The following is a 20,734-nucleotide window of genomic DNA, read 5'->3' as shown; positions in this document are numbered from 1 at the left end:
ATGTTCTTATGTTTTGACAGATACCTTGTGTGGATCAACTTTTAGGTGATCTGCTGGCCTTTGTTTCCATATAAAGTCTAATTTTTTTGATGGAGAATCGACATCAATTGATAGTTTCAGGGATCGAATTGTTGTGGTGCATCATCTGCCGTAGATTAAGGATAGCGTTCAAGAAGTTATATTTTTCTGTTAAAGATATTATAGGATTTTATGATCATAAAGAATTGTTGGCCAAATTTTTTTGGGATGGTTTAGAAGTAAATAACACAATTTAGTCCATCGAACATTTGATAAAATTTTATTCTTTATATAGTTGGAAGTTGACATTTCCTCTAAATCAAATTCCTTGATTTAATTTTTTGAGGTGGTTTGCTCTTAGATCTTATAGACGGTTGATTCGATTATGGGTGAAGAATTTTGTTACATCATCCGATAAAGTCTAGGTATTGGGATAATGATTCTTTTTCAGTATCGAAAGTTATTTTTTTAAATTTTTAATTTTTTTAATTATTAGCGATGAAATTATTTCATTGTAAATAAAGAAGCATTTACGACAGAAACTCATTTTCTATCATAAATAGTCAATTATTTATGATATTTTTGCTATTCATTGTAAATAATCAATAATTTTTAAATTTTTTATTTTTTCATAATATTGGCAATAAAAATATTTTTATCATAAATAATTGACTATTTATGATAGAAAATGAGTTTTCATTACAAATACTAAGTTATTTATGAAGTAATATTTTCAACACAAATAATCTATAATTTTTATATTTTTAAATTTATCATTTTTTTAAAAATATTGGTGACAAAAATATTTTTATCATAAATAATGGACTATTTACGATGTAAAATAATTTTTTTGTTGTAAACACTATATTATTTATGATGTAATATTTTTATCATAAATAATCTATAATTTTTATATTTTTTAAATTTCTTATTTTTTAAAAATATATGTGATGAAACTATTTTTGTCACAAATAATGAACTATTTATGATGAAAAATAAATTTTTATCATAAATACTATATTATTTATGACGTAATATTTTCATCATAAATTATCTATAATTTTTATATTTTTTAAATTTCTCATTTTCTTTCAAAATATTAGTGATGAAAATATTTTCATCATAAATAATTGCTATTTATGGTGAAAATAATTTTTTATCATAAATATTGAATTATTTACAATGAAATATTTTTATCATAAATAATCTATAATTTTTATATTTTTAAATTTCTCATTGTTTTAGAATTATTGAAGATGAAAATATTTTTATCGTAAATAATTGACTATTTATGATAAAAATCAGTTTTTATTGCAAACACTAAGTTATTTATGACACAATATTTTTATCACAAAAAAATTATAATTTTTATATTTTTTAAATTTATTATTTTTTAAAAATATTAATGAAGAAAATATTTTCATCATGAATAATAGACTGTTTATTGTGCAAAATAACTTTTCATCATAAACACTATATTATTTATGATGCAATATTTTCTTCATAAATAATCTATAATTTTTATATTTTTTAAATTTCTTATTTTTTAAAATATTGGTAATAAAATTATTTTTATCATAAATAATTGACTATTTATGTTGAAAAATAATTTTTTATCATAAATACTATATTATTTATGATGTAATATTTTTGTTATAAATTATCTATAATTTTTATATTTTTTATATTTCTAATTTTCTTTCAAAATATTAGCCATAAAAATATTTTCATCATAAATAATTCACTATTTATGATGAAAAATAAGTTTTTATTGAAAATACTAAGTTATTTTTTATGCAATATTTTTATCACAAATAATTTATATTTTTTATATTTTTTAAATTTATAATTTTTTGGAAATATTGATGATAAAAATATTTTTATCATAAATAATAGTCTATTTATGATGTAAAATAGGATTTTTTTCATAAATACTAAATTATTTATGATGAAATATTTTCATCATAAATAATCTATAATTTTTATATTTTTTAAATTTTTTATTTTTTTAAAAATATTGATGATGAAAATATTTTTATCATAAATAATTGATTATTTATGATAAAAAATAATTTTTTATCATAAAAATTATATTATTTATGATGTAATATTTTTATCCCAAATAATCTATAATTTTTATATTTTTTAAATTTTTTATTTTTTTTAAAATATTGGTGATGAAAATTTTTTATCATAAATAATTTAGCATTTACAATGAAAAATAATTTTTATTGCAAATGATCTATTATTTATGACATAATATTTTTGTTGTAAATTGTTGGTGCAAAAATCCGCTTGCGCCGGAGAAGCTGGAGTCGAGGAAGTCGCGGTCGCCGCCGGGACCTGCAAGGGAAGTCTAAACCGGAGGTGGGGTTGCTCCGGCAAGACCCTCCGACGCTCAAGTCAGTTCTCTGCCTCAACAAGAATGGAGTGCTCGAACGGAGAATTTAGCAAAGTTTTGAGATAAAAAATGAGCTTAGAGAATAACGTATCTGGGGTTCCCCTTTTTATAGGCGGAGGGCGCCACAGACTGATAGCGACGTTCGTAACCGTCTGGTAGTGGGCCGTCCATAGTCAGGAGGAATTTATTACGAAGGGTAGTGGAGCAGAATCGTGGCTATTACCGTAGCTCGCCACGTGGAATCAGTTGCGAGGAGTGGAGCAGCGTCTGTTGTCGTGACTTGCCAGCGGATGGGAGAATCGCGCGATATCCGTCGTAGGAGGTGGAGCAGGATCGTGGCCGTTATTGTGGCCTGCCAGGGAGTAGTGGAGCTGCGCAGGATCCGCCGCAGGGAGTGGAGCAGAATCATGGCCGTTAATACAGCCTGTCAGGGAGTAATGGGGTCGCGCAGGGTCTGCCGCAGGGAGTGGCGCAGGATCATGGCCGTTATTGTGGCCTGGGAGTGCAGATCCATCGGCTGAAGCTCGGCAGTGGTCGGAGCTGATGACGGAGTTCGGCTCCCGTAGGAGTCCGGGCGGAGTCCTCTCGGAGTTGAAATCACGGGCGGAGCCCGGCTCCCATAGGGACCCGGGCGGAGTCCCCTGCAACTAAAGTCTGGTGCAAAGTCTGGCTCCCGTGAGAGTCCGGACGGATCTTACCGACGATCGAAGTTAGCGACGGAGCCCGACTCTCTTGGGAGTCCGGGCGGAGTCCCCCTTGCGGTTGAAGTTGTCGTCAGAGTCCGGCTCCCGTAGGAGTCCGGACAAAGTCTGTCTGCAGTTGTTGGAGTCGAGGGTGAAGCCCGGCTCCCGTAGGAGCCCAGGCGGAGCCTTCCTGCAATTAAAGTCAAAGGCGAGGTCCGGCTCCCGTAGGAGTCCGGACGGGGCTTACCAGCAGTTGATGTTGAGGACGGAGCCCGACTCCCGTAGGAGTCCGGGCGGAGTCTACTTGCGGTCGAAGTCATCGGCGGAGTCCGGCTCCCGTAGGAGTCCGGACGAAGTCTGTCTGCAGCCGTTGGAGTCGAGGGCGAAGCCCGGCTCCTGTAGGAGCCCGGGCGGAGTCTTCCTGCAATTAAAGTCAAAGGCGAGGTCCGGCTCCCGTAGGAGTCCGGACGGGGCTTACCAGTAGTTGATGTTGAGGATGGAGCCCGGCTCCCGTAGGAGTCCGGGCGGAGTCTACTTGCGGTCGAAGTCGTCGGCGGAGTCCGGCTCCCGTAGGAGTCCGGACGAAGTCTGTCTGCAGCCGTTGGAGTCGAGGGCGAAGCCCGGCTCCTGTAGGAGCCCGGGCGGAGTCTTCCTGCAATTAAAGTCAAAGGCGAGGTCCGGCTCCCGTAGGAGTCCGGACGGGGCTTACCAGCAGTTGATGTTGAGGACGGAGCCCGGCTCCCGTAGGAGTCCGGGCGGAGTCTACTTGCGGTCGAAGTCGTCGGCAGAGTCCGGCTCCCGTAGGAGTCCGGATGAAGTCTGTCTGCAGCCGTTGGAGTCGAGGGCGAAGCCCGGCTCCTGTAGGAGCCCGGGCGGAGTTTCCCTGCAATTAAAGTTAAAGGCGAGGTCCGACTCCCATAGGAGTCCGGATGGGGCTTACCAGCAGTTGACGTTGAGGACGGAGCCCGGCTCCCGTAGGAGTCCGGGCGGAGTTTACTTGCGGTCGAAGTCGTCGGCGGAGTCCGGCTCCCGTAGGAGTCCGGGCGGAGTCTACTTGCGGTCGAAGTCGTCGGCGGAGTCCGGCTCCCGTAGGAGTCCGGACAAAGTCTGTCTGCAACCGTTGGAGTCGAGGGCGGGCTGCCTCTGGAGACGGACGACTTCGTCGGCCGCCGTCCTGAATCTCCCTTTATATTCTTCCACCTGCCTGCGCCAGCTAGCCCGCTGCACGTCGTGGCTCACCTCGGCGTCCTGAAGCTGCTGCTGAAGGTCGGAGACCTTCTGCGACCACCTCTGTTCATCATCAACCCGGGCCAAGAGCCGGGATGAATTTCCTTCCAGCTGGCCGATCTTCCCCTTCGCAGCTGACAGTTCCACCTTGAGGGCGCTGATCCTGGCAGCCTGGGCCCATATTCGGTCGCTGGCGCTCTTCTTGCATTCCTCGAGTTCCTTTGCGAAGTTCGCCTTCCTCCGGCTATACTCCATGATCCCCTTCACATGGAGACTCCGAAAGTGGGTGGCCTCAGCGGTGGCTTCAGAGTGACCTTCTCTCGATTTGCGGAGCTCGCCTTCCGTCTTCTTCAACTTCTTTGTCAGGTGAAGGACTTCCTTCTTCAGCCACTGGATCGTCGATTTCAGCGGGACCCCCAGGGGCAGGGGGAGCGCTTCTGCAGGGCACTGCCATCGGAAGGCAAAAGCGTCAAAGCACGACTCATTGCAAGAAGAAAAGCAGAGAGAAGGAGGGAGGGGGAAGGAGAAGCCGTCCGCAACAAGAAATCCAACTTTATTGATTGAATGGTTTTTAAAAACAAACGGAAAAGAAAAATTACGACGAAGTAAAGGTACAAGATCGGAGGTCTTTCTCTCTTATTTGGTCTTTCTCCTTGTTTAGCTATTCTACATTTGGTTTCTCTTTACTTGGTATGTAATCGAGATATTCCTTCTTCTTGTAATTGCTACAATAGCTAGACCTTGTAATCTATATATACTTCTATTGGAGAACAATGAAATGTAAGAATTAGAAATTATCCTCAATAAAGATATTACCTTCTTTAGATACCAAATTATTCTCATCTTTCTCTATATAAATAGTGCATGCTGAAAATAAAAAAAAAAGAGAATAATATATATATATATATATATATTACAAAACTAGCAACTCTGATGATAAAAAAATTATTAATTTTATTAATTTTTTAAAATTAATATTAAGAGAAATGTGCAAAATTTGTTCTAATAAAGTTTTCTTGATACCGGACCAAATGATTTTTTGTTCCGTTAGGCTCTTTTGAATAAGAATCCAACGGCTTTTGGCCATAGTACAACTCTAGTCTAACCAACATCGATTTCAAAGTACAGAACATATTCTATAGGCCACCAAATCAGTATCTTTTAAACTTTACCAAAAAAATAAAATGAAATAAAAGTTTAGTATCTTTAACCACTTATTTTTCGGAGTTAATCACTCCAATGAGATAACAAGGCTATTAATTATCTTCCCATAAAAAATAGCCCTTCCTTTTCCGGGTTGGACTGGGAATTTGATGAACGAGTGTCTTCTTCCTTGTCCAGGACTCAGAGTTAGAGACCAGATTACTCTCAGCTTCTCTATATTAATCAGCCCTCCAACCCATCCATCTTCCCATAGCCTTCTTTTTCTCCTCACGCAAACCTTTGTGCGAAAGGAAGGAGGAAAAAAAAAAAATGGTTTTGTGGTACAAGGTTGCGAGCGCGTCGCGGTAGCTGGCCATCACCGGCGCTGGGATCACCGACATAAAGCTAGAAAAGAAGGCATGAATCCTCCTGGGCCGGTCGTGCACCGTCGTTGACGCCTCGCCAATGAACTACAGGTTCGAGGTGCAGGCGGTGAGCGCCGAGAAGCTCCCCTCCATCGTCCCCGCTGTGTTCACCATCGGCCCTCATGTCGATGACCACGAGAGCCTCATAAGATACGCCTGGCTCATCTCCACCAGCTCTCCAACCATGTCAACGACCTTGTCCAGAAAGGCGAAACCCGCGTCCTCGCTGCATCCATAACCATGGAGGAGATCTCCAGGGGGACAAGTCCTTCAAACAAGAAGAGTTTGAGAAGGTCCGGATGGAGCTGAATCAGTTCGGCCTTTTAATCTACAACGCTAACGTGGAGCAGCTCGTCGACGTGAGCCGGCATGAATTCTTCAGCTATCTGGGCCAGAAGTGGAGACCAAAGCATCGCCGGTCTTAAGAGCCTTATGAAGACAACCCCGTGATCCGAGTTCATAACATTGCCCATCTCTTGAGCGGAAATATTTAAAACTCCACCATCACCGACATTTCTGATCCCAAAATATCAAAGAAGATACATCTGGGAAGAATCATTTTACTGATTCAGTTGGTAAGATCAGATATTTTAAATTTTGCATGTTATTGTGTGTCAGCTTTAAACTGAACAATTCCAAACACTCTATATTATATAAAAAATAATTTTAATTTTTTTTCTTCTTCTTTAGACCCTCAACAGTAAATTTTAATTCAACCCTCAAAAATCATAATTCATATATGTTCAGGTTTGGATTCCAAGATACAATCTTCAGGTCTCATCATAGAGAAAATATTGAGTGTTTGGAGTTATTCAATTTAAAACTAACATGCAATAACCAGCAAAATTTGAAATACCTTATTTTATCAACTGAATCAGCAGAACAGTTCTTCCCAGATGTGCCTTCTTTAATATTTTGGGATCAGAAACCCCGGCTTTTAGTTTGATAATCATATGCATATCAGAGGAATTGATCTACAACCTTCTGATGATTAGCAAAAATGTGGATTAAGACTGCCCACATATCCGGCATCGGCAGTGAAAGGTTTAGCATGGTCGATCCACTGATCTGATGTGATTACGGAGGACAAAGAGAGAGGATAAAATTATTGAGTGAATAAAAAGGAGTGAGATAGACATTATTCATAGTTTGTCAGTCTTGTGCATGTCTACTTATTCCTTTGGTAGCTAACCATAGTTTTATGAAAGAAGCAGCAAAAATGCAGTTGATTTGCGTTTAAATGGGATCCAATTATAATATTCCGAAAGGACATATTGCTGGCGATGTTATGGTTAAGTGAGAACTACTGAATTTTGTTTTGGATGGTACCACGTCTTGCCACTTGGGCAAGTGGTCAAGGGTTCGATTTGCCATAAGTGGTGGGAAGGGAATTAGGGTAGAAAGGTAGGGGGATCAGCACCTCAAAATGTCAGAAAAAGAGAAAAAAAGAGTAAGAGATAAGGAAGGCAATCTCAGCTGGTTGGTATCCTTCTCCATGCTGGGGATGACCGAGCTTCGAGCACTGGTTCTATAATTTTATGACTTTTATTATGTTCAATTTTTGATACCGCTATTCAACCAATCAATTTTATGACTTTTATTATGTTCAATTTTTGATACTGCTATTCAACCAATCTATACCTAACTTACTGATAAATACATTCTGATAGTCTTTGTTGTTGCTCGTTTCAGTGGAGGTCGGAAGGCAGATGCCTGATTTTTATGTAGGGAGTGCTAGAGTGACCTATAAAATAAGTCCAAACCGAAGATTTTTGCTCTGGCGAGGATCCTCCGATGCTTAAGTCAGAAATTAGAGAACATTAGAATAGCAATGGATTCTCTGAGAGGGATTGCTTATTGGGTCCTCAGGACTTTGGTTACTTATAGAGAATGTCGTCGAACATCTGTGAAATCGTGCAATCCCAAGATTGCGGGGCTATTAAACATACTATTGTGAGTGAGATATTTCAGCCCTCAATTGCTCTCGCAAAATTAGGGGAGTTAGTTACCTCCAAGCTTATCCATTTAGGACGGACAACTATTGCACGTATCGAGAAACTCATTGATTGAGGTAAAGAAGGCAGCTCACGTGTCTAACAGGCCACGTAGCAGACAGGATGTAGATAACTTGGCTTCACACACCTCAGCTCTGTGCTTAGGTCGGTAGCCACAGTGATGACTCAGTGATCTGAGGTATTCTATGATAACATATAGATCCGAAGTACTCACGATACCACCGTAACATTATCCTCTTACTCCTGAGTCTGAGAATCAGACGAAAGGAGTACTTCAAAAATCATACTTTGGATCTAAGGATGCGTGCTCCCACATTTTCATATGTGCTCTTGGTATTTAAAGCTGATGACGTTAGACTGACAGACGAAAGCATGCTGCAAATAATCGCGATTGATGGGACTACATAGTTGGCGATTTTCTTGAGAAATTAATTTCTCCAGCAGCAGCTTTTTATCTTCACCTTTGTTTTTCTTTAAATTTGCCCTTAGGATATACAAAGAAAATGACTGTAGGGCTTCTTCACTCCAGATTTTTGTTGCAACTTTCGGAGGCAAGATGAACTCTGAGTACTTAAGAAAGTTTGAACTGGTATTGGCCAGGAAGAAGTAGGCCAAAGCTCCGTCTGTTGGTCCTCCAGCCCCAGTAGGTGGCGATGTCAGAGTTCCGGCCATCGAATCAACTGTCGCGATCGTGGGGAATGAAAATCCTCCTCTGACTGTCAAGCCCATGGTTTCTCCATTGGAAGCTGTGGAGAAAACTCCACCAGAGAGGGTGCCAATAGAGGAGAGACCAATGGAGAAGACATTAGCGACGGACACAGCCGACCATCCTGAGGAAATTTCGGTGGTGATGACACAGTCAGAGGACGCGACTGGTACTACTGAGGGGCTCCGACGATGGCGATGGAGATTGGGGAGTCTTTGGAACAGGTGCTTTCAATCCAAGGCTTCCTTTAGCCACTTCTCAAGTGGGACCTTCGCAACTAGCGCCTTCCGCTTCATCCGTGGTTGAGAATCTAAAGTCCACGATAGAGTTTTTGAGAGGCTTTCTCTCTACTGGCGAGAAGCAGTACCTGGACAAACAAGGAGCTCAGCACTGGATGATCGGCGCCCTAAAATCTCTTGCCTAGGTAGGGGCCCTTTCAAATCTCCTCTTTTAATCTGTTACAACATGTAATATCTAATGGCTTCATAAAAACTTGTGCAGGTCGGGCATTATCTAGCCAATTTCCTTGGCTCCACCTCCGAAGCTTCAATGTTAGAGCTTGCTGCAGTGAAGGAGGAAATAGATGGTCTAAAATACCATCTGGAGCAGGCAGAGTCAACCAATGCCGAGCTGACCAAGGAAGCCAATTCCTCTGAAAAGGCTCTTCGAGAGGCTCAAGAAGTGATGGACCATCAGAATGATGAGTTGAGGAAAGTCGAGAAGAGGATTGAAGATTTTGAGTGGCAGAGATCTAAAACTGAAAGGAAGATCGAAGACCTCAAGAGGTAGAGGTTTGAGGCTGAAAGGGACTGCCATCGAATCCGCAATGACATAGAGCACCTGAGGAGGACACCTAGGGGAAAAAGGGGTCGAGATTATGCCTCCTCTGAGATTCATCCTCGAAGGAGTCCCAGCGAAAGCTTAGCTAAGAGGGCCAGGACTTTTGAAAGAGTAAGCTGCAGCTAGCAAACACCTCAGAGGGATGAGGGCTCTACTTTCAAAGGGGTTTAGGTGTCTCTAGAGCTGCTTGCTAGTCTTTAGGAGGCTTCATCAGAAGCGAAGCACTTGAAGAAGAAGCTAAAGGAGAAAAGAGAGAGCCAGGATCTCTTCTGGCGCTGACTCATAGATCAGGAGCTCTTGACCATGAATACTGAAAGGAGGATAGGTCGATTGATGAGAAAGGCAGCTGAAATAATAAACCAAACCTGCAAGATAGTGTTCTTCATGGGCTTCGAGAGGTATAAAATAATGGCTCAGGCACATCTCCCTTCTGACAGTATCGAGCTTCTACAAGTCAACCTTTTAGATGAGAGTTTAAAGGCCGTGACAGTAGATAGCATGGAGAAATTTACAAGGGCTTCTCGTTACTCCATGGAAGCAAGTAAAGCCGATGCGACCGTCCAGACTAAAGATGCTTCCGACGTTGAAGGAGACTGCTTTAGAGGAAGTCGCCCTGACAGTGCTTTGGGGCAGTGATGTATTTTTTCTTTTTTTTTTCTTTTTTTTTTTGTAGCCTGAGCTCTTTTGAGCTTTGTAATGAAATTTTCATATAAATAAATGAATTTGTTTTCACCACTGATCTCATGTGAATGGATGAATGTGAATCATGCTTCGAGTCATATTGACTGAATTTTGATCTGAGCTATGTTTTGAGTGAAACTTGATTTAGGCCGCCATCTGGGCTAAAATCTGAGTTACATAACTCGCGCTTGTTGCATAGGCATTAAAAGAGTTGGAATTCAAATCGCCTCCACGTAGTAGGTACTGTCGCACGTTCTCGCATGCCTCTTCAAGAGTAGCGCTGGTCCACTCAACGAGAGTGCACCATGCAAAATGTCGCACGTTCTCACATGTGGTAGGTATGATTTGTCCACCGCTGGCATTAACTATCATATCGACGGTAAGAGTTATATCCCATCAATAGTTACCATGCATCAAGCATCCATCTATGCTCTGTCGATTTATGCCTCCAACAATTAATACTCTAAAAAGAAGCTTCGCCTTGGAGATGATTTGAATCCTGGGTATATTTAAGGCGATGCTTCTTTCCATTGTAGGTTTTCTCCCCCCTTTGCTCTTTGCTTCCAAAATCCTTCTTTAGCTTCCAAAATTTCTCCTGCAAGGAAAATGGTTTCTGGAGACTCTGATTTTGCCCCATTGGGATTTCCATCTGAGCTGACGGAGCAAAATGTGGTACTGCTCCACGAACAGTTTCAAATTCCTCTAAAGTTCCAACTAAAAATCTCGAGGCCGAATGATTGAGTCTGCCGACCTCCCTCAGGCCGGATGAGCCTCTATGAAGAATGCTTCTGGGCTAAGTTGAGGCTTCCTCTCCATCCCTTCTTCACAACTCTCCTCCAGTATCTCGAAATGTCACCATGTTCGATAGTTGAACCTATAGGTGGCTGGAGATTCTTATGAGATAGTAGAAGATTCTTATGAGATAAGAATCTACCTTTTTAAGTTGATAGGATTCCTGATATGTGTCAGGACAGTGTCTATATATAAAGAGTGGTCTCTAGGGTTTCATAGAATGAATTTTTGATCAACAAAACTCTCCCTCTCTTCATCTCCACGCCTCCTCTCATCATTTTCTTTCTTTCTACGCCCAAAAGTTGGGTGCTCTCTCTTCCATATACTTAGAAGAAGTTCTGGTGACTTAGAGATCAAGGATCGAGGAGAAGAAGAAGAAGGCTGCAGATTAAAGAGTTGATCTCATAGTTAAGATCAAAGGAGTTGATCAAAATCTTCAAGATCAAGGTTCTTCTTGAGAAGAAGAATCTCATACGAGAAGAAAAAGTTTGAGATCCATCCTAGTGGATATCCGTAAAGGCCGGACACGTGTGTGGCTCAACCTTCTATGAATCCGAGATCATCAATAGCGATGAATTTTTGTCCGTGCAAAGGTAATGAGATCCGATCTCATAAATTTTTTTTAAATTTCAGATTGATAATATATGCTTTCTCTAGGCTTAGATAGGTTTAGATCTAGTATCTAGCATGTGGGGTTAAAGGGTTTAACCCGTTTTGTTTTCCGCTGCCTGTTTTCAAAGTTTTGAAATCTACACATGTTGCCTACCCAATTTTCTAACAGTGGTATCAGAGCCACAGATTTTAAAAACACATATGATTTAATTTTTTAATTAGATCTAAAAGTTTTAATGATTTAAAATCAATTTTTGCTGATATAAGGTTGTCCTGGTATAGGGTTTACCCCCCATATTACAAAGGTTGTCTTAGCACAAGATTGATCGATTTAATTTTTTTTAAAATAATTAAATTAAATTTTTTAGATCTAAAAATTAATATATATGATATGTTTAATTTATGTTGAGATCTAAAATTAGAATAATTAAAAGTTCACATCAAACTGACATAAGATTGTCATGATATAGGGTTTACCCCCTATATTGTAAAGGTTATCTTAGTTTGATGTGAATTAATTTTTGAAAAAATATTTTTAAAATATTTTGATAATTATTTTAGATCTAATTTTATACATATTTGATATGTATAAATTTAGTTTTAGATCTGAAAATAATGTATATGTGATGCATATTTGATTTAGATCCGAAACTACACATATTCGATATATGAAAATATGTTTAGATCTGAAATAATTTCAAGATCATAAGCCATTAATTGTATATAATGAAATATAATCTAAAAATTATTTTTAGATCTGAAATTATATTATTGCATGGAGGTATGGGTTGAACAAATTAGGTCCAAGTGAACAAACTACAATTAGGGTCTAATTGATTAGATCAGGCTAGAACCCATCTTCAATTTTGAGCAGTTGATTGAACCTAATTGATAGATGATTAGGATTAGATCAAAGGAACTCAAAGTCGATTTTAGTTGTAGTTGATCGTATCAATTCATATTTTGATGTGAGTTGATTAACTCAAGACCGAATTTGGCTCAGTGGTTCGGATCCATTTTAATAGGTTAATCTAATCGATTCTAATTGATCAATTTGGTGTCTAAGGCAAGTATTTAGATGGTGGTTATTTAATTGGTTTCGTTTTCTGACTTAGTCAATTTTGATTGGTGTCTAAGAAAAGCAACGGGGGGACCCCCACGCATCTTAACTTACCAGGCCATCTTGAGAGATTCAGTTTCGTATTAGGTTACTTATTGACTCGAGTTCACCCATGCCAATTAGGATGGTTAGACATATTGATGTGCTGACCTAATTTAATCAATCGGATGTCAGATCTACTGATTTAGAAAAGATTTAAACTTAAATCTCCTCATTAAATATTAAGTCTAGAGGTCTCTATCATTGTAGAGATACCGGTACCTTTCTGACATTGATCGTTCTCGACTGGTTATAGTGATTTGGTTGCATCGAGAAGGTACAATCACTCTATTGACATTTGATGTCCCGAGGTAGAGATGGGGTTGAGCCCAATAACTGTTAGGTGAGGGTCTCAATGACGGCTTTGCACCCACTGATGAACGATGGGTCTGACTTAACTAAGGAATGTGCCAATTACTGTTAGGTGAGACCATAGGACTTAGAGACCAAGCCCACTGCATCTTGCTTAGTGAAGCAATAGACAAAGTGTTATCCACTCATCAGTCTATACTCACCAATAACTGTTAAGTGAGGTGTGTATAGATTAATAGGACTGCAGTACCCACTTGAAATCGATCACGTATATGTTTTCGTTTCTCCATCCGAGGAGTGTGGGAGATTCGAGAAAATAATGAGAGCTTTTGTTTGTTTTTAAAGTCTCTAGAATAAATATTTTTATAAGTACAAAATCTAATTAGAAACTGTTTTCTCTATGGATAACCATGTCAAGTTTAAATCCCTTAGCCTGAATCCTTGATATAAATAGATTGATCGGCATCAATTATAAAGACTGGCTCCGAATTTTGAGAATTATTTTCAATTTTAAAAAACTCACCCATATCCTTGACTAGGAAGTGCCTGCATTACCTACTCGCCCATCCGTTGATCAACGAGCTGCACTTGAGAAGTAGATGGATGAAGATAACGAGGCAAAGTGCTATATCTTAACATCCATGTCCAATGATCTTCAGTAGCAGCATGAAGATATGAGGACTGTCAGAGAGATACTGGTTCACCTGTAAGAGTTGTATGGTGAACAGAGTCGCATAGCTCGCTTTGAAGTCTCTCAAAAATTTTTCAGAGCAAAGATGCATGATGGGCAGGCCGTCAATACTCATTGTTTGACAATGATCAAGGACATAAAGGAGCTTCAGAAGCTCGAGATAAATATGAACAAGAAATTGCAGGTGGATCTGATCCTCCAGTCTCTTCCTGATTCATATGAGCAGTTCATCATGAACTACCATATGAATAAGATTAATGCATGCTACTTTGCCAGAGTTATTGAATATGCTGGTGACTGCAGAGGGCACCTTGAAAAGTTCAAGGAGCACAGTTCTGGCTGTGGAGCGGGCTTCTTCCAAAAGGAAGTCTTCTTTCAAAAAAAAAAGTCTGTAAAGAAGCAAAAGAATGAGGCCAAGCCCAAGAAACAGGTTTTGAAGAAGGTTGACGACAAAAAAAAATATTTTCATTGCAATGTCGAAGGCCACTGGAGAAAAAACTGTCCAGCCTACCTGACGACCATCAAAAGCAGAAAGAAGGATGGGCTTTCTGAAGGTATATCTGAGTTGCTGATTATTAAAACTAATCTAACGATTTTTTCTTCTTCTAGTTGGGTTCTTGATTCTAGTTCAAGTGCTCATTTATGCACTTCAATGTAGGGTCTTGAAGAAGTTAGGGGGCTGAGAGAAGGCGAGATCACTCTTCGAGTCGGTAATGAAGCAAGGGTTACTACTGTGGCTGTCGGGACCTATCCTTTGTGACTATCGTTAGGATTTAGTTTGCTTTTAAAAGATTGTTTCTGTGTACCTATAGCCAGTAAAAATTTGATTTCTATCTTTGTGCTGGCACAGGATAATTATAATTTTTATTTCAATAAAGATATGTGTTCTATTTATTTTGAAAATAAACTTGTGGTACATGCTTTCTTGATTGACGGTCTTTACCATTTGCATATGGATGCAAGTGTAAACATTAACGAGCAAATAGTGAATGCCATAGGGCCTAAGAGATCTAGAGATAGGATCAGCCAAAAGTATCTGTGGCACCTTAGGCTAGGCCATATTGAAGAAGACAGACTCATCAAAGTAGAGAAAGATGGTCTTCTTGGACCATTGATTTTTGAGTCTTATCCAGTCTGTGAATCATATTTTCAAAAAAAAATGATCGAGCTGCCCTTTGTGGGACAAGGGAAAATGACCACTGAGATATTAGCCCTAGTACACACTGACGTGTGTGATCCATTTGATGCACAAGCCAGGAGTGGCTATATCTACTTCATAACCTTTACTGATGATTATTCATGGTATGTGTTTGTGTATCTAATGCACTAAAAGTTTGAAGCCTTTGAAAAGTTCATAGAATTCAGACATGAAGTAGAAAAATAGATCAAAAAACTCATAAAAGTTCTTCAATCAGATCGAGGAGGAGAATACTTTGATAGAAAATTTTGGATCTATCTCAAGGACAATCGCATAGTCTCACAGTGGATACCTCCAGGGATGTTTCAACTCAATGGGGTATCCGAAAGGAGGAATCGAATCTTATTAGATATGGTCCGATCCATGATGAGCTTCACCGACCTTCCTGACTTTCTCTAGGGACGTGCTTTGCTTTCTGCGATTCATCTCTTGAATTGGATTCCCTCTAAATCCATTCCTACCACACCATATGAATTATGGCACGGTAAGAAGTCAACTCTTGGGTACCTCAAGATTTGGAGATGTCCAATCCATGTCAAGCGACAGTAGGCGAACAAGTTAGAGACTAGGTCCTTTAGGACTTATTTTATAGGGTATCCTAAGAAAATCATGGGATACTATTTCTATCTTCCTGAGGATCATAATGTGATTGTGAGCCGCCATGCCGTCTTCTTGAAAAAAAAAAAAATATCCAAGATGGAGGCAGTGGGAGGAAGATTGAGCTCGAAAAGAAAATCTCTGAAGAGCATTAAGTCCAAAGATCTGAACCTAATAATGTACCAGTAGATGTGATATCTCCTCCACCTAGTAAATCAAGTAGGGTCTCCCATCCTCCTGAAAGATATTTAGATATTCTTACAGAAGATTTAGAGAAAGCATTCCTTGTGGGAGATAGGGATATTAGGAATGATCCCAAAACTTACGATGAGGTAATGTTAGATGTAGACTCTAAGAAATGGATGGATGCGATGAAGTTAGAAATTGACTCTATGCATTCCAATTAGGTTTGGTCCTTAGTAGATCCATCTGAAGGTATTATACCTATTGGGTGTAAATAGATTTATAAAAAGAAGATTGGGTCGAATGGTAAGATAGAGACCTATAAGGTAAGGCTAGTCACAAAAGATTATAGTCAACGCGAAGGTATCGACTATCATGAAACCTATTCATTCGTAGCCATGCTGAAATCCATCCGTACTCTGCTTGCCATAGCAGCTTTTCATGATCATAAAATCTGACAGATGAATGTGAAGACTACCTTCCTAAATGGATATCTTGAGAAAGATATCTATATAGAGCAGCCTCTGGATTTCACATCCAGTGATAGTGATCAAAAGGTCTAAAAGCTGCAAAGGTCCATATATGAACTCAAGCAAGCATCTCAGAGTTAGAACACTCGCTTCAATGATGTGATCAAAATATTTGATTTCATCAAAAATGAGGAGGAGCTGTGTGTGTATAAAAAGATCAGTGGGAGCACTGTCACTTCCTCATATTGTACGTGGATGACATCCTCCTGATTGAGAATGATATTCCCATACTGACGTCGGTCAAAGTATGATTGTCGAAAGAGTTCACCATGAAAGAACTAGGAGAACCTTTCTATATTCTTGGTATAAAGATCTATAGAGATAGATCCAAGAGAATGATAAGACTCTCACAGTATATGTACATAGAGGAGGTGTTGAGGAGGTTCAGTATGAAAAACTTCAAGAGGGATTTTTTGCCCCTTAGACATGGTATTCATTTTTTCAAGAAGATGTGCCCTGACACACCTGAGGAGATCCTGTGCATGAGCAGGATCCCTTATGCTTTGGCAATAGGGAGTCTCATGTATGCCATGTTATGTACATGTCTTGATATAGCACTTACCGTGAGTGTCATGAGTAGATATCAGGTGAATCCAGATGAAGAATACTGGATTGTTGTTAAAAATATCCTTAAGTACTTGAGAAGGACTAAGGATTTGATGTTGGTCTTTGGTGGAGGATTGGAGCTGAAAGTTGAGAGATACATCGATTCAGACTTTATGACTGATATCGATGTTAGAAAGTCTACATCATGGTGTATCTTCTATTAGAAAATATATCCCAAATGCTAATCGTCAACCTGTTGACGGTTGAGCAATCTTGTATTGTAATTGATTTGTTAATAAATAAAATATATTTTTAACATTTTCATCATAAGTTTTCATCTTCTAATGAACTCCGTTGTTGTGATGAAGTCCTTAGGACTATTTAGGTTCGATAAAGAGAGGATTTATCCATTAGGCCTTAAAACTGTTCACGACCAAATGATAGACTGTTAATAAGGACGACAGCTTCTATCGAGCATAGGTCGTTGTAGGCCATATGGGTTGGTTGTCCTCTTAATCAAGAAGTGTGGAGACACTGGTATGGCATACAGGTAAAATATAAGGGTACATCATCATTGAACGTGACCAACTCCAGAGCATTCTGCTGTCGAGAATGTCTCTGATGGGATATAGATATAAGTATCCCTTAGACCTGAGATCGCCTCAGTGACTTGCAAGCAACTCACTGTGCTTTGGTACTGGACTAACTAAATTTCTAATTCAGTGATGGAAGGCTTCTGGGCACAGTCAAATACTTACGAAGTTAAAGTGTGATCAAGATGGGATTGATCACTCCAAGAGTTGGAGAAGAATGAGTCGCTGTATTTCAATTTAGCAAAATTTTGGCCAGGATAATCCATCAGATGGATTTGATATTTTGAAATACAATGTGGACAACCTAATCAGAGTTGACAGTTGAACTTTGAGGTGTCCTATGAGCATTTTAGTCAAGGGGATGAATTATATGGAAACTATATCCGCATGGGTTCTAAGGATGTTGTTCTACACATTCGACCTATCTGATCGTCGGGTACCATTACTAGATAGTCATTTCGATTGGTATAAAAATTTATTCTTATGCTACCGGCTTAGGTTCGGACCTATGAGGTCACACACATTAGAGTTCACGATCCGATCGGATGGTTGATCAATGATTAAGAATCATTCTAAAGTTAAACGATCAATACGATTGACATTTAACATAGTGCAAGTGTTGCAGGATGATCAATTAGTAATTCGATTGCTAATTGGCTTAATTTGATTAAGCCAATGGGCTGAGATTAAGTCTAATTGAATATAATTTAATTAGATTTGGTTTGGGCTTGATTGGATCAAGTCCAATTGGTTTATTGGATAAGCCAAGTGCAAGGAAAAACTAGTCCTAGTCCAATTAGGACTTGGGTCAACCTAATTTTTAATTCGATTAAAAAATTAAATTAGATTTAAATCTAATTTAATTTAATTAAATTAAGTTCTTAATTGGGTTAAGACCTATTTTAATTGGGTTGATTTGATTTTGATTTGATTTGGTTTGAGAAACCAAATTTGAACAAGTCATAGATTGAATCCTAGTAAGACTAGGATTCCACTTTGCGCCACCTTAGCCCCCCACGCCCACTCTCTCTTATTTTGTGTGATAAAATCTTCTCTCCCAGGCCTTCACGCATGCCCAAAGCTTTTCACTCTTTCTCTCTTATATGAAATGTGGTTGTGAACCAAGTCAAAGTAGAAATTAGTTTGGATTTCAAATTCTATGAGATAGAATTTTAGGAAACCAAAACTCTTTCCTTATGGCACTAATTTTATCCAAAATTTTTTTGAAATTTTTGTGACTTTTATGGTGCATATTGTGTGCTCTTTGCTGGTAGTCCATGGTAGAAAAAGAAGAAGAGGGTGTCCAAGAGTTGGGCACCACTTGTCTTGCCCTGTTTGGATTTTTCTTGACTAGGTATTTGACATAGATAAGGATTCTTCATATCTCATTATTTAAGATGAATTTATTTTTAAAATTTTTATGCATTATAGAGCATTAAGAGATCTTTGGAGTGTGTAAAAATTAAGGAGAAAGAATGTTGGGGTGTAGAGATATAATAGACACAAAACTAAGTATCTAGGTGAGAGCAAAGAGAAGAAGAAGATGATCTTCTTCTAGGGTTGCTGTGTTCACCTCTTTCCTTCCTCCATCTGTGAGTTTTCTGAGAGTGTCTCATAGCTAAAACTCCTTCTACTTTTCATCTTTGGAAGAGTCTAAATTAAGAAGAAGGAGGCATCTGATCGACCATCGAAGAAGGATCAGCACAGTACTAGCATACTGTGCTGATTTTCTGGACTAAAACTTCTGATCGTGATTCGTGGGCTCATATGGATGACTCCTAGAGGTCGGATGCATGTGTGGCTCACAATATCATCCTCAAGCCTGAGTCAATAAAGTTAGAATATCTAACTTACAAGGTAATAGATCTGATCTATTATATTTTACATACATTAGATGTAGTATAGAAACATGTTGATATGATCAACATGTAGTTCTTGCTCTTTATATTTTAATTTATGATTTAATACCATGTAATAATCATGTAATAGAATTTTAAATCTAGAGATTCTCTAATTTTATAAGATAAATTTTAATTTATTTTAGTCTTCCGCTGTCTGATCTTGAAAAAGTTTCAAGATCTAACTCTGAAACCCTAGATCTGGTTCCTTCAATTAGTATCAGAGTCTAGGTTGTTTATTACATGATTATTTATACATGCTTAGATTATTTTTTATATTAGATCTAATTTATAATCTGATTGTTAAATTTGAAATTAAAATTTTTAGATCAATCATGAACTGTAGGTTGTCTTGCTATAAGGTTTACCCCTTACAGTGCAAAGGTTGTCCTAGTTCGTATAGATCTATCTTTAATCATAAATTTATTAGATGTGATCTAGATTAAATTTATGATTTATTAGATTTAAAATATGTTTAAATCTAAAATAAAATCTCTTTGTTAACAATTTTTGTGCAAAGAACTATCATATATTTGTCTGAAAAATTTGCGCAGTTTAAAGTTGAAATTATTTCAATTACATGAACCTATCTAGATTAGATCTAAAGTAGTTTCATGCTTATTTCACTTGAATTTTGATTATGAATCAAACATGCAACTTGGTTGGTAGAACCATGTTGTAAAAATATTTTATAAATATGAAAATTATTTTGTAAAAGCCAAACCCCAACCCTCAGCCCAAAACTTAATTGAGAATTAAGAAGTTGTTTGATTAGGTTCTAGGATTGTGAATTGAAGAACCTAAGACACAAACCATAACACATTGGGTTAATGGGTTAGTGGGAATTAGGTCCATTAATTGGGTTAGACTTAAGGTTAGATTAAAGATGGACTTAATTAGAGAATTGACTAAATCTAATCAATTGTTGTCTTAGATTAGGTCAAGGATTCTCTAGATCAATTACAATAGTTGTAGTTGGTCAAGTCCATGTCTTTAACAAGAACCAAATGGACTTGATTCTTGGCTAAGCGGTCTAGCACGAACTGTTAGGTTGATCTAATCAAAACTAATTAAACCAATTGGTGTTTTAGGTAAACCAGACCGGTGGTTTTTAATTGACAGTCCGCTTACCTGACCATTTTTGATAGTGTCTAAGGCAAGCTTTGGCAGACCCTCCCACAGATCGAACTTATCTGACCTCTTGGTGAAATTATGTTTTGATCGGATCACTTGACTATTCGAGCTGACCTATGTCAACTAGGTAAATCGGTGTGACTAATTTAGGTGCTCCTAGACTAGCCCTTTTAATGGTCTCCCTTAAGCTGACTTGGTGAAGCCAGTGGGAGGATCATGATAAGCTGGTTCATCTGACCTCCTCTTCTAAATCAATTAAATCTTCTAAAATTATTAGGTCCTTAAAATGAAATAGTTATAATGATAACTAGATCATAGCCTTCCATTAAGTAGATGATAATAGGTCCATC

The 20,734-nt window shown here is 38.5% G+C and overlaps 1 pseudogene; it reads right to left on the bottom strand.

Annotated features, from left to right (window-relative positions):
* Window positions 1–20,734, bottom strand: part of LOC105038147 (uncharacterized) — a 151,352-nt pseudogene that overhangs the window by 114,354 nt on the left and 16,264 nt on the right.

Source organism: Elaeis guineensis, chromosome 1, assembly GCF_000442705.2.
Source record: "Elaeis guineensis isolate ETL-2024a chromosome 1, EG11, whole genome shotgun sequence".
In the NCBI taxonomy this organism is placed as follows: Eukaryota; Viridiplantae; Streptophyta; class Magnoliopsida; order Arecales; family Arecaceae; genus Elaeis; species Elaeis guineensis.
The sequence above is the reverse complement of the archived record's forward strand: the minus strand, read 5'-3'. Positions and strand labels throughout refer to the sequence as shown.